Below are 12,914 nucleotides of genomic sequence, written 5' to 3' on the forward strand. Positions count from 1 at the left end.
TAATGATTACCATTAGAGTTAAGGTAATGGACAGGTTTAGATGTTGGGTTAGGGTTTGGGTTAGGTTTAGGATTAAGACTAGGGTTAGTGTTGAGTTTAGCATAATTGTTATGCCAAGTTTGAGCTAGAATTAGGAGTATGGCGAAGGTTAGGTTTATGGTTCAGTCTAGGTTTAAGTACAGTTAGGGTTATATTAGGTTCAGGGTTAGAGATAGGGTTATCATGATGTTTATGGTTAGGGTTAGTGCAATGGGTGGGGTTAGAGCTAAGGTGAAGTCTAGTTTTAAGTTTAGGATTAGGGCTAGGGTTAGGGTTAGGTTAGGCTTATCATTTTCTTAAGGTTAGGTTAAGGGTAAGGGTCAGGGATTGAGTATGTTTTAGGACTAAGTTGAGTCCTCATGTTAGAATCAGGGCTAGGGATAGAGTTAGGGTTAGGGTTAGGATTAGGGCTAGGTGTAGTGTTATGGATAGGGTAATGGATATAGTTAGAGCTAGGGTTTGTGCTATGGTTATGGTTAGGATTAGGGCTAGGATTGGGGTTAGGTTTTGAGCTAGGTTTATTTTTAGGGTAAGGGCTAGGGTTTGAGCTAATGTTAGTGATAGGGCTAGGTCGAGGATTAGGTTCAGCCTTAGGTCTAAGAACAGTATTATGGTAGGTTTAGGGTTAGAGTTAAGGTTAGGGCTGTGGTTATCATTAGGGTAAGGGTTAGGACTTGGTTTAGGTTTAGAGTTAACATTATAGCTAGGGTTGGGGCTTGCATTAGGGCTAGTGTTAGGGATACAGCTAACGTAAGAACTAGGGTTATGATTAAGGCTAATTTTAGGGTTACGGTTAGGGCTAGGTTTAGTTTTATGGTTAGGTTTAAGTTCACGGTGATGTTTTGAGCTAGGGTTAGTGTTAGGTTCAGATTTAGGGTCAGGGTTAGTTTTAGGGTTGGGGATAAGACTCGAATTAGGGGTAGGCTTAGGGCTAGATGTAGAGTTAGTATTTGGTTAGGTTAAGGGTTAGGGTTAGTTCTATGGCTCGTTATGTTTTAGGGCTAAGGCTAAAGATAAGGGTACTTTTAGAATTAATGTTAGTGTTATTGCTAGTCATATGGTGAGTATAGGCTTAGGGGTACATTTAGAGTTATGGTTAATTCTAGGGCTAGGGCTATGGCTAGGGTTAGGGCTAAGGTTATGTCTAGTGTTTGGGTTATGGTAAGGGATAGTGTTAGAACTAGGAATAGAGCAAGGGCGATAGTTAGAGTTAGTCTTAAGGCTAGGGTTAGTATTAAGTTTAGGGCTAAATTAGGCTAGGAATATGTCTAGGATTGGTGTCAGGGTTAGGCCTAGGGTTAGGGCTATGTTTAAGATTAGGTTTAGTGTTAGGTTTAGGGGAAGGGATGGAGTTATAGCTAAGTTTAGGGCTAGGACAATGATTAGAATTAGGTTTAGGTCTAGGGTTAGGTTTGTGTTAGAATTAAGGCTAGATTTTGGGTTAGGTTGAGGGCTAGGGTTTGTATTAAGGTTAGGGCAAGTTTTAGGGATAGGGATAATATCAGGTTTAGGGTTACAGCTAGGGATAGTTATAGGGTTAGGTTCATGGCTAGGTCTAATATTAGGTTTAGGGTAAGGCCCATGTTAAGTGTAAGGTGTATTTTTAGAGTCAGGGTCAGGTTTTGCATTTGTGTTAGTTTAATTATTAGGGTTAAGGTTCAAATTAGCGTTAGGGTTAGAATTAGGGTTAGGTTTAGGGATAGGGTTTGCATTTGGGTTCAGGATATTGTTAGGGTAATGAATAGCATTAGAGCTAGTGTTAGGACTAGGGTTTAGAATAGTATTAGGGCTAGAGTTAGGGTTAGGGCTAGGAGTAGGCTTAGGTTTTGGGTTAGGTTTATGGTACAGGTTAGATTTTGAGCTTGGTTTAGTGCTAGGGTGAGAGTTAGGTTTAGAATTATGTCTAGGGCTGGATTTATGGTTAAGGTTACGGTTAGTGTTAAGGTTAGGGCTAAGGTTATCTTTAGAGTTAGTTTAATGGACAGGGTTAGAAGTCAGGATAGGGTTAGTGGTAGCTGTAGGTTTAGGGTTAGTGTTAAGGTTAGGGCTAAGATTATCAGTTGAGTTAGGCCTAGGGTTAGCATTAGGGTTTGGGTTAGCTTAGGGTTAAAGATAGGATTAGAGCTCGGATTATGGCTATGTTTAGGGTTAGGATTAGGGTTAGTGTTAGGGTATGGGCTAGGGTTAGTGTTAGAGTCAGGGATACGTTTTTATATAGGGTTAAGGCTACGATGAGGGTTAGGTTTAGGGTTAGGTGTAGGATTAGGTTTACAATTAGGATTAGAGTGAGGGTTATCATTAGGGTTAAGATTCGGTTTAGGGTAGTGGATAATTTTAGAGATAGTATTAGGGCTAGTGTTAACATTATGATTAGGGCTAGGATTAGCATTAGGTTTAGGGATAGGGCTAGGGTTATGTTTAGGGTTCGGTTTTGGGTTTTATCTAGTGTTAGGTCTAAGGCGAGTATTAGGGTTAGCATGAGGGTTAGGCTTACAGTAAGGGATGAGGTTAGGTTAGGGTTAGGGTTATGCTTTGGGATAGATTTAGGCCTAGGATTAGAGCTAGGTTTTGTGTTAGGTTTAGTGCTATGGTAATGAAAGGGTTATGTTTACAGTTATGGCTAGGACTAGTGTTAGGTTTAGGTTTCCATTAGGGTCAGTTTTATAGCTAGGGTTAGTGTTAGTGTCAAGGTCTGTGTTTGGATTAGGGTTATGGTTAGGGCTAGAGCCAGAATTCGGATTCGTTAGGTCTAGAGGTAAGGTTACTGTTTGGTTTAGGTTAAGGGTTTTCATTAGAGCTAGGGTTAGTTTTTTGTTTAGGTCTTGGTTAAAGATATGGCTAGATTTAAGATTAGGTTTAATCTAGGTCTAGTGTTAGGGTTAGGTTTACATATAGGGTTAGAGGTAGGGCTAGTGTTAAGGTTTGGTTTAGATTCAGGATCAGAATAAGGGTCAGGGTTAGGATTAGAATTTGGGTTATGTTTATAACAAGAATGAGGGCTAAGGTTACAACTAGCAATAGGGTTAGGGTTTGGGTTAGACTAAGGATTAGTTTTAGGACTAGGGTTAGCATTAGTGTTGGGGTTTGGCTAGGGTAAATTATAAGGTTAGAGCTAGGGTTAGAGCTAGGGTTCGGGTTAGGGTTTGGGCTATGTTAAGGTTAGGGTTACAGTGAAAGTTTAGGGCTACGTTCAGACCTAAAATTAGGGCTAGGTTTTGTGTTAGTTTAGGCCTAGGGTTAGGTCCATGGGTAATGTAAGAGCTAGGGTTATGATTAGGGCTAGTTTTAGGGTTAGGGTTTTGGCTAGGTCTAGTGTTAGGATTAGGTTTTGTTTAGGTTGAGCTTTGGAGCTAGGATTATGTTAGGGTTAGGGTCACTGTTCACGTTAGAGTTAGTGTTGGGTTTAGTGCCAGAATTAGATCTAGGGTTAGGTCTAGGGGTAGGGTTATTATTTGGGTTAGGTTAAGGGTTATTGTTAGGGCAAGCGCTAGGTTGTTGTTCAGGTCTATGGCTAGAGATATGGCTAGATTTAGGATTAGGTTTAAGTATAAGGCTAGTGTTAGGTTTAGTTTTAAGTATATGATTACCTCTAGGCCTAATGTTAGCTTTTGGTTTCAGATTAGGGTCAGGTTTATACTTGCGGTTAGTGTTAGGGTAAGAATAAGTGTCAGGGTTAGGGTTTGGGTTTATTTTAGGGTTAGAGCTAGAACGAAGGTTAGGGTTATGCCTAGTAATAGGGTTAGGGTTTGGGTTAGGCTCTGGATTAGGGTTAGGACTAGGGTTAGCATTAGGTTTAGGGTTTAGCTTAAGGTAATGTATAGGGTAAAAGCTAGGGTTAGATCTAGGGTTAGGGTGTGGATTTGGGTTAGTTTAAGGGTTAGAGTTAAAACTAGGGTTAGCGCTCGTCTTACCGCCAGGTTTTGGTTTTGGTTTGGGCTAGTGTTAGGTCTACAACTAATGTATAAACCAGGGTTATGATTAGGGCTACTTTTTGCCTAAGTGTTACAGCTAGATCAAATATGAGGGTTAGGGTTACTGTTTGCGTGATTTTAGAGCTAGGGTTAGTGTTAGGGTCAGGGTCAGTGTTCAGGTTACACTTGGGGTTTGTTAAACCCAATATTATCACTAGAGTTAGGTCTAGGTGTAGGGTTAGTGTTTGTGTTAGGTTAAGGTTTATCATTAGGGCTAGGGCTAGGTTTTTGTTTAGGTCTAGGGCTAGAGATATGGCTAGAGTTAGAATTAGGTTTAGGTCTAGGGCTAGTGTTAGGGTTAGGTTTAGGTATAGGTTTATTGCTAGTGCTAGTGTAAGGGTTTGGTTTATGTTTAGGGCCAGTTTTAGACATACGGTTACCTTTAGAGTCAGAATAAATGTCAGGGTTAAGTTTAGGGTTTGGGGTTATGGTTAGAGCTACAATGAGGGCTACGGTTAGGACTAGTAATAGGGTGAGGGTTTGGCTTAGGCTAAAGATTAGATTTAGGCCTAGGGTTAGCATTAGACTTAGGGTTAGCTTAGGGTTAAAAATAGGATTAGAGCTCGGATTATGGCTATGTTTAGGGTTAGGATTAAGGCTAGTGTTAGGTTTAGGTTTAGGGTTAAAGCTAGGGTTAGGTCTTGCATTAAGGCTAGGTTTGTTTAGAGTTAGGACTAGTTTTAGAGTTATGGCCAATGTATGGACTAGGGTTACGATTTTGGCTATTTGTAGGATTAGGGTTAGGACTAGGTCTAGTGGTAGAGTTAGGTGTAATGTTTAGAGCTAGGGTTAGTGTTAGGGTCAAATTCAATGTCAGACTAGTTTTAGCATTAGTGTTTGTCTTCGAATTAGGGCTAAGGTTAGGGCTAGGAGTAGGGTTAGATTTCAGTTTAGGTTAAGTTTTAAAGTTAGGGTTGTGGCCTGGTTTTGTTTTGGGGCGAGGGCTATAGTTAGGCCTAGTTTTAGGCTTAGCATTAGGTTTAGGGCTAGTGTTAGGCTTAGGTTTGGGCTTAGGGTTATAGTTAGATTTTGATTTAGGATTAAATCTAGGGTTAGGTCTAGGGCTAAGTATAGGGCTACTGTTAGGTCTTAGTTTATGGCTAGGATTAGGGTTATGGTAAGGGATAGGGTTAGAACTAGGTATAGGGCTAGGGTGAGAGTGAGAGTTAGTCTTACGGGTAAGCTTAGTATTTGGTTAGGTATAGGGCTTAATTAGGGCTGGGAATAGGGCTAGTTTTATGGTTATGTTTAGGACTAGGGTTAGTTTCAGGCTTAGGGTTAGGTTTCTTGGAAACGATGGGGTTAGAGCTAGGGATAGGGCTAGGGTGAAGGTTTGAATTAGGGTTAGGGCTAGGGGTTCATTAGAGTTATGATTAAGGCTAGGTTTAGGGCTAGGATGAGGGCTAGCATTTGTGTTAGGGTTAGGGCTAGGATTAGTGTTAGGGTGAATGTCAGGTCTAGGGTTATGGTTAGAGATAATTTTAGGGTTAGGTTTATGGCTATATTAGTGTAAGTTTTAGGTTTCGGGTAGGGGTCAAATTTAGAGCTAGGGGTATTATGAGGGTCAGGGTCAGGTTTAGGGTTTTGTTTAGGCTAGGGTTTAGGTTTAGGGCTCGAATTAGAATTAGGGTTTGGGTTGGGGTAATGATAGGTTTTGGTTTAGGGTTCAGGTTAGATTTAGCATAATGGATAGGATTACGGTTAGGCATAGGGTTAGATTTAGGCCTAGGGTTAGCATTATAATTAGAGTTATGTTTATGGTAATTGATAGGGTTAGAGCTCAATTTAGGTCTAGGTTTATGGATAGGATTATGGCTAGGGTTAAGATTAGGTTTATGGGTTTGTTTTGTGTTAAGTTTAGGGTTAGAATTATGGCTAGGGCAAATGTCAGGTATAGGATTATGGCTAGGGATAATTTTAGGGTTAGGTTTATGCCTAGGTCTAGTATAAGGGTTAGGTTTAGGGGTAGGGTCAGGATTAGAGCTAGGTATATTATCACGGGAAGGGGCAGAGTTAGAATTTGGGTTGGGTTAAGGTTTAGGGTTAGGGCTTGAATTAGCATTAGTGTTAGAGTTAGGGTAATGATAGGGTTAGGTTTAGGGTTCAGGTTAGTTTTAGGTTAATGAAATAGGTTAGGGTAAGGGATAAGTTTAGGGTTAGGCCTAGGATTACCATTAGAGTTATGGTTATGGTTTGGGTAATGGATAGGGTTAGAGCTAGTGATAGGGATTGGGTTATTGTTAGAATTCTGGCTAGGGTTATTGTAAAGTTTAGGGCTATGTTCTGGGGTAGGGTTAGGTTTAGGGTTAGGCTTAAAGCTAGGGTCAAGGCTCGGATTAGGGCTTGGTTTTGGGTTTGGTTAGGGCTAGGCTTAGGGCTATGGTAATGTATAAACTAGTGTTGCAATTAGTGCTAGTTTTGGGGTTGGGTTAGGGCTAGGTCTAGTGATACAGTTAGGTTTAGGGTTGGGGTGATGTTTACAGCAAGGTTTATTGTTAGGGTTATTGTCAGAGTCAGGGTTAGTTTTAGGGTTAGTGTTAGAACTCGAATTAGGGCTAAAGTTAGTACTAGTTGTACGGTTAGGGTTTTGTTTAGGTTAAGGGTTAAGGATATAATTTGGTTTTGTTTAGGGCCAGTGCTATGGTTATGGCTAGATTATGGATTAGCATCAGGGTTAGGGCTAGTGTTAGGTTAAGGTTTAAATTTAGGATTAGGATTAGATTTTGTGTTAGGGTTATATCTAGGATTAGGGATAGGGCTAAAGCTAGGGCTAGTGTTAGGGTTAGGGTGAGGGATAGGGTTATGGTAACGAATATGGTTGGAACTAGGGATACGGCTAGGGCGAGAATTAGAGTTAGTTATGGTAGTAGTTTTAGGATTGGGATTAGATTTAGGGCTATATTAGGGCTAGGATTGGTGCTAGGGTTAGGGCTAGTTTGGGATAGGATTTGGGCTAGGGTTAGTGTTATAGTTAGGGCTAAATTAGGGTTAGGATTAGGACTAGATTTAGGGTTAGGGTTAGAGCAAAATTAGGGTTTAGGATTAGGGTTAGTGTTAGTGTTAGGGTTAGGGCTACATTAGGGCAAGTATTAAGACTAGGGTTAGTGTTATGATTAGACTAAGGGGTTGGGCTAGAGTTATGGTTAGCATTGTTGTTAAGGTTAAGTTTAGGGGAATGGCTGGGATTATAGCTAGCTTTAGGGATAGGGTGAGTGTTAGGATTAGGACTAGGGTTATATTTCACTTTAGGATTAAGTCTAGGTTTAGGGCTACATTAAGGGCTAGGGTTTCTTTTAAGTTTATGGCTAGGACCAGGTCTAGGGCTAATATCAGGTCTAGGGTTAATGTTAAAAATAGTGTTAGGGTTAGGTTATTGCTAGGTGTAGTGTAAGAATTAGGTTTAGGTTAAAGGTCAGATTTAGGGCTAGGGTTATTATTAGGATCAGAGTCAGGGTCAGGGCTAGCATTTGGTTTAGCTAAAGGTTTAGGGTTAAGGCTCAAATTAGCATTAGTTTTAGGTTTAGGATTAGGGTAATGGATAGGGTTTAGTTTAGGTTTCAGTTAAGGTTTAGGGTAATGGATAAGTTATGTTTAGCAATCGGGTTAGGGTTACCATTAGGGTTAGCGTTATGTTTAGTGCAATGGAGAGGTGTAGAGATAGGGTTTTGGCTAGGTTATGGTTTTGATTAAGTTGACAATTAGGGTTCGGTTTAGGGATAGGGCTAGAATATCATTTCGGGTAAGTTTTAGGGCTAGTATTATGGTTAGCCTTAACACTAGGATTAGGGTTAGGGTTAGGGTTAGGAATGTTTTTGCATGCTTCAGCTTTGGGAAACTTTCACAAGGAAGAATCCAGAGTGCCCACATAGAACTGATTGAGTGTGTGTAGTTTCAAGCAGCGAGCACCAACCCTGTTGATTTCAAGTTCCATTTCCATTTACATATATAGGTCAAAATGAAGGAAACCTTAAAATACAAACTGTTCCTGACAGCAAACCATTGAAGGGATAAGGCCCAAACCTGTGGAAAATTGTAAGGCTAGGTACAAGATGAATTATTCCAAGTATCAAATGAATTTGAAAAAAAAACTCACTCTAACTCTAACACTAGATCTAACCCAACCCTAATTTAATTCTAACCTGTTTAGAGTACCTATGATCATAGAAGTCCCAAACTTGGGGAGCCTAGTGGTGCAACTTAACAGATGAATCTTGTGCAGTATCAAAGAAATTTGATGAAAAATTTGGGGAGGTATTTCATATTTGCTCATTTGAAGTACATTTATATTTTCCGTTTTTTTTTTTTTCTTAAAGTGCTAATGGATAAATTGTTTTTCATACTTCATCTTAAGGTATTGCACAAAGAAAAACCAAAGAGTGATCACAGAGAGCTTATTGAATGTGTGAAGTTTCATGCAGCTAGAACCAACACTGTTTGATTTCCAGCTCCATTGCATTCACACCTATAGGCCCTAATGAAGTGAAACATAAAAATTCAAACTGTTCCTGACACTGAACCATTGAACCTTGAAGGCCCAAACTTGGGGAGCCTACTAAGGCTAGGTCAAGGATGAATCCTGTACAGTATCAAATTAATTCAACCAAAAAAATTGAAGCTCTTTCATTACATGTGTATTCTACTTGCTCCTAATTCACCCATAGATAAAGCTGTTACTTTCTACTTCATCTTAGTTCTACTTCCATGGCAAACACCAGATTATGCTCACTGAAAATTGATGGTGTATGTGAAGTTTGAAGCAGCTATCCAAAACCCTGTTCAATTACCAGCTTTATTTGCATTCACCCCTATAAGCCAAAAAGGAGGGAAAAATGAAAATTGAAACTGTTTCTGAAGGCAAACCCTTTATGTAGGAGGCCCAAACCTTTGGAGTATATTCAAAAAAAAAAAAAAAGATGAATCCTGAACAGTATCATAGAAATTTGAAAACAAAACTAACCTTAACCTGTTTAGAGTCCCTTTGATCCTAGAAGTCCCAAACGTGGGGAGCCAAGTTGGGTAGGGTAACAGATAAATCTTTCACACTATAAAAGAAATCTGACCAAATAATTGGGGAAGTAGTTCAGTACATGTATATTTTCCTGTTTTATCCTAAAGTGCTCTCACATAAAGTTGCTTTGCATGCTTTAGCTTAGGGCTACTTTTACAAGAAATAAACCAGAGAATGCCCATAGAAAACTGATTCAGTGTGTGAGGTTTGAAGTAGCTAACACCAACTCTGTTGGATTTCTACCTCTATTTCCATTTACACACATAGGTCAAAATGAAATGAAAACTTAAAATACAAACTGTTCAGGAGAGCAAACCCTTGAACCAAGAGGCTCAAAACTAGAGAATATAGTAATGCTAGGTAAAGGTTGAATTTTACCCAGTATCAAAGAAATTTGAACAAAACTAAATCTAACAGACACTAGCTGTAACCCTAGCCCTAATCTAATACTAAATCTAACCTAACCTGTTTAGAAAAACATTGTTCAGAGTAGTCCCCAAATAAAGGAGCCCAGTGGGGCAAGCTAACAGATGCATCCTGTGCAGTATCAAAGAAATCTGACCAAATAATTGGGGGAGGAATTTCAGTACGTGCATATTTCCCTGTTTTCTCCTAATGTGCTCGTAGATAAATTATTTTTTCCTGCTTCAGTTTAAGGTACTTGCACAAGGAACAACCAGAGAGTGCCCACAGAGAGCTGATTGAATGTGTGAAGTTTCAAGCAGCTAGTACTAACTCTGTTTGGTTTCCAGCTCCATTTTCATTCACGTCTATAGGCCACAATAAAGTGAAACCTAAAAATTAATACTGTTCCTGACAGTGAACTGGCAAACCTTGAAAATCCAACATGGGGATCCTACTAAGACTAGGAAAAGGATGAATCCTGTTCAATATCAAGGTAATCAATGCAAAAAAAAAATGAAGCTTGCTTCTAAAGTGCTCACATGTAAAGCTGTTTCTTTCTAATTCAGGTTGGGCTACTACCACAAGAAACAAATGAGAGAATGTGCACTGAGAACTGATTGAGTGTGTGAAGTTTCAAGCAGCTAGTACAAACCCTGTTTGAGTCCAGCTCCATTTCCAATCACCCCTATAGGGCAACATGAAGTGAAACATGAAAATTAAAACTGCTTCTGAGAGCAAACCCTTTTACCTAGGAGGCCCAAACATGGGGAGCATACTAAAAATAGGCAAAAGGTAAATGCTGCCAAGCCAATAAATTTTAAAAAACTTACTCTAACCTTAAAACTAGTTCTAACACTTGCCCAAACTCTAACCATAACTGTAAGCCTAACCTTTTAAGAGAAGCTTTGATCAAAATTTTTAAACTTGGGGAGACTAGTGGGAAAGCTTACAGATGAATCCTGCACAGTATCAAAGAAATGTGACCAAATAATTGGGGGAAGTATTTCAGTACATGCATATTGCACTGTTTTCTCCTAAAGTGCTCTTGGATAAAGTTGTTTTGCATGATTCAGCTTATGGCTATCATTATAAGGAAGAAACCAGAGAGTGCCCACAGACAACTGATTGAGAATGTGACGTTTCAACCAGCTAGCACCAACCCTCTGATTTCCAGCTTCTTTGCATTTACCCATATAGGTCAAAATGAAGTGAGACATTAAAAACAAACTATTCCAAACAGTGAACCATTAAACCAAGAAAGCCCAAAATAGGGCACATAGTAAGGATACGAAAAGATAAATCTTCCCAGTATCAAAGAAATTTGAACAAAACAAATTCTAACCCTAACACTAGCTCTAAAGCTAGCCCTAACCCTAACTGTAACACTAACCCTTACATGTTTAGAGAACCATTGATCCTAGAATTGCCAACCTTGGGGAGCCTTGTGCAGCAAGCTAAAATATGAATACTGTTCAGTATCAAAGAAATCTGATCAAATTGTTGGGATACTTATTTCAGTACATACATGCTTCTCTGTTTTCTCCTTAAGTGCTCTCGGATACAGTTTCTTTTGCATGCTTCATTTTTGGCCTACCTACAAAAGAAAGAAACCAGAGAGTGCCCACGTAGAACTGATTGTGTGAAGTTTCAAGCACCTCCTGCCAACCCTGTTTGATTTCCAGCTCAATTTTCATTCACATCAGTAAGCCACAAAGAAGGGAAACCTTAAAATACAAACTGTTCCTGACAGTAAACCTATTGAACAGAGAAGGCCCAAACCTGTAGAGCACATTAAGGCTAAGTAAAAGATTAATCCTGTCCAGTATCATAGAAATTTGAAAAAAAAAAAAAAAAAAAACTAGGGCCCCATGTGTACTTTCAGCTCAGATGGAAGGCTCGGCTGTGCAGTTTCTCTGGGCGCAGATAGCAATCTCAGCCACATGGGCACTCAGTGCGCAGACAGAAGGCAGCACAGAACAGAAATACTTTGCTTGAGAATCACCAGAATGAGCTCTGGGCACAGCACAAGGTCACTCCAGAACCACCCACTTCACCAAACACCATACATGGGTAATAGATGGAATCCATCTTGCAAAACCTTCCTTGCCATCTATCAGTGGGCATGGCTACCAGCTGGGTTCTGCAGCTTATCAGGTAAGTGGTTTCCAACTCCCTACCTCCAGCTGTGATAACTCAAGATTTTTCTCACAAGCTTTTGGGGGGTGTAGCTATCAATGCGGAACAGCAACTGTACAGGCACTTGGTTTCCAATTCAGAGACTAAGAGTAGGGAGGCTCCAGGAAGAAGGTCAAGCTCTCTCACCCTGGCTACATCCACCACCCTGAGCACAGAGACTCAAGCTAGGAATAGACAACTCCACCTACTGCAAGAAAAGAACACAGAGTTCTGAGAGACTTTTTTTTCTTACTTTTCTTGCTCTTCTCATCCATTCTTCTCTACTCTTCCCTTCTGGTCCTTACAACATCAACATATGTGAAACCAAGGACTTTCCATGAAATTGGACCTTAAGAAGTGAATCACTAGAATACTATAATATAGAATTACATAGGCCCCACCTCACCACCTCTTTATCTGCTCTTATTTTCTTTCTTCTTATTTTTTCATTCTCCCTCTATCCCACTTTCAGCCTCCTAACTTTTACTATTTATACATAGGGTATTTATAAGAATACAGATAAGGAGTTTGAATTTATACCTTCTTCCATAAATTCCCCCTGTCTAGTCATTAGAGTTCTCCTTCAAAGTTGCAATGTGAGATTAATCACACACCCTCATTCCTTTCCCCCTTAACATAGTATCCTACCCCTGACCCTCAGTTCTCTATACACCACCAGAAATGGTATGCCTTTTATGAAACAAATGACTATTTTCTAAATAATAATTGAAGCTAACATCTGTAGACACAGAGTCTAAATATAAATGTATTTATAATGGTTAGGTTTAGGCTTCGGGTTAGGGTTAGATTTAGAGTTAAGTTTTGATCTATAGTTAGTGTTAGGGCTAAGGATAGGGCAAGGGTTAGGACTAGAGTTTGGGTTAGGTTTAGGAATATGGTAAGGTATAGGGTTAGAACTAGTGATAGGGCTAGTATGGGAGTTAGATTTAGTCTTAGGGCTAGGATTAGGTTTAGGGTTAGGGATAGGACTAAATTAGGGCTAGTGTTAGTATTAGGTTTAGGCCTTGGGTTAGGGTTAGAGTTAGGATTACGTTTAGGGTAAAGTATTGGGTTATGGCTAGGTTGAGGGCTAGGGGAAGGGTTAGTATTAGGGTTCTGTCTAGGGCTTATGTTTAGGGATTAAAGCTATGTTTAGGGCTAGGATGAGGGGAAATGTTTTTGTTAGAGTTAGTTCTAGTATTAGGGTAAGGGCTAATGTCAGGTCTATGGTTACAGTTAGGGATAGATTTAGTGTTAGGTTTATGGCTTGGTCCAGTGTAGGGGTTAGGTTCATATTAAGGGTCAGTTTAGAGCAA

This window comes from Marmota flaviventris, assembly GCF_047511675.1.
Source record: "Marmota flaviventris isolate mMarFla1 chromosome 3 unlocalized genomic scaffold, mMarFla1.hap1 SUPER_3_unloc_3, whole genome shotgun sequence".
Lineage (NCBI taxonomy): Eukaryota > Metazoa > Chordata > Mammalia > Rodentia > Sciuridae > Marmota > Marmota flaviventris.